The sequence below is a fragment of the Carya illinoinensis genome, chromosome 1 (genome assembly GCF_018687715.1).
Source record: "Carya illinoinensis cultivar Pawnee chromosome 1, C.illinoinensisPawnee_v1, whole genome shotgun sequence".
Taxonomy (NCBI): domain Eukaryota; kingdom Viridiplantae; phylum Streptophyta; class Magnoliopsida; order Fagales; family Juglandaceae; genus Carya; species Carya illinoinensis.
The window spans coordinates 56892430-56894559 of record NC_056752.1 but is presented as its reverse complement, the minus strand read 5'-3'; the positions used below and the strand labels follow the sequence as shown (position 1 = coordinate 56894559).

Sequence of the window (2130 nt, the reverse complement as noted above, 5' to 3'; positions counted from 1 at the left end):
TCTCTCTCTCTCTCTCTCTCTCTCTCTCTCTCTCTCTCTGTTTTCATTTTCTTGTTTGATCTTTGTTTTTATTTTATTTTTCTTTTAATCTCTTGCAGTTTTGTCCGCATTACTCATCTCTTGCATTTATTTGATTTTTTTTTGGTGCATTTAGATCTAGAATGTTCTTTACGGAAATTTTTCTCTCTCAGTTTTTATCTTCTTGTTTGATCTTTGTTTCTACTTTCTTTTTCTTTTAATCTCCTGCAGTTTCGTCTGCACTACTCATCTCTTGCGTTTATTATATATTTTTTTTGTTCATCTTTTGTGCATTTAGATCTAGAATGTTTTTTACGGGAATTTTTTTTTTCTAAACTTTCAGATCTGAACCGTTTATTTCATTTATTTGTTATTGATTTTTTATACGTTTCGATGAAGAATGTTTTTGACAGTTTTTCACATTTTGTTCTGTTTTTACTTTAAGATCTGAACAATTTTTTTTTTTGTTTGAGTTTCCTTCTCGTTTTTTTGTTCTTGTTTTTGTCTCTTGCCTTATTTTGTTCTTCCGTTCTCTTATTTTGTTGTTTGATGTTTGGAATTTTCAAATCTGTACAACAACTTATTGTTTTGCAAATGATGTATGTAACGTGCGGATCCTCCATGCACAATAACAACTTATTGTTATTTTTTTATGCATATTTTTGAATTTTTTTGTTGGATTTGTTATTTGTTAGTTCTTCCTCTCGTGGTGGCTCAGATTCGCTGCCTATGGCCGCGCGTAGCAGCCGACTACCACGGCGGAAGGTGAAATATTTTTCGTTTGTGTATTATTTCACCATTGTGTATTAACGTACTCTGTTTGGGTTTTAATTTTTTTTTATCTGAACGATATTTTCGGTTTGTTGGTTGGATCTGTTGTTTTTGGTTGAAGGAAGTTTTTGTTTTTCCTGATGGATATTTCTGGGTTTTTCCGTTGAATATGTTGTTTGTTGGGTCTTCCTAACATCGCAGTTCACATCGGCTGATAATGGCCAGTCGGCAGCCCACGACCACGCCGGAAGGTGAAATTTTTTTCATTTGTTCATTATTTTCGTGTATTGATGTAAATTATTAATATAGATAGATATTTTTCACATCTAGACGAAATTTTTCAACTGGATAGTTTTTTTTTTCAAAAATTTTGGAACTCGGTTTTGTGTTTTCACTCTTAACTGCTGTTTTTTTTTTTTTTTGTGTTCTTAGGACATACGAACAAATTTGAAGATTAAATTTCAGAAGATCCAATTTGTATGAGGGATTTAATTTTTTTGTTGGGTTTACTCTGTGTAAATAAAGATGTAAATATGCAAATATAGTAAATATGCAAATATAGTTTTATCTTTCCATTTTTTTTGGTTGTAATACACATGCATATCATGTAATTACATAATATAAGAAATAGATTCATACAATACAGTTAATTTTTACAATACTGAGGAAAACAAATAAAACGTACCTACAATGCTGAGTGAGAGAGCAGAACGTAGTAGAGAGCCACAAAACGGAAATGAAAAAAATTCTGATATTTAAACTACAGTTGGATTCAAATTGTCAGATTAAGAGATAAGTATTAATGGTAAAAAGACAATAACATAAAGTGGGCAAAGTAAAACGATACTGAAGACAATGAACTGAACAACAAAAATAAGGGCAAAATCGGAAAGATAATAAAGCAAACTAATCTGTCGGTGGGAGGCAGAAAGACAAAAATAACTGTCGGTGGAATAAAAGTAAAATGTAAACTGCGGTAATTTCCAAATAAAGTAAAGGATAAAATGGAAAAAAATTTTTTACTGTTCTTAACACTGTAGCAAGCGGATTGCCGCTTATATTATCACTATAGATACATATATATCATTTTCAAAATAATTGTTGATCGCAAATTTCAAGATGTAGGTCCCCCCAACTATTTTTGTATCCCTCATCTGTCTCAACGTCTGCATCCACTCTTGATCCCTTTAACATTTGATTTCAACATTCTTTTGTATCGGTGATCATACGATGAGTCTCGTATACCACATATTTCATATTTTTATTTTTTAAATTCTTTTTTAAATTTTTTTAGATTTATTTTTTAAAATTAATTTAATTTTTTTATTTATTATTCATATA

The 2130-nt window shown here is 30.2% G+C and overlaps 1 long non-coding RNA gene across 1 annotated transcript; it reads left to right on the top strand.

Annotated features, from left to right (window-relative positions):
* Positions 1 to 461: 461 nt before the first annotated feature.
* Positions 462 to 1364, top strand: LOC122303754. Its single transcript, XR_006240809.1, has 2 exons — positions 462 to 1040; positions 1222 to 1364. It is a non-coding gene; the product is annotated as an uncharacterized LOC122303754 (long non-coding RNA).
* Positions 1365 to 2130: the final 766 nt, after the last annotated feature.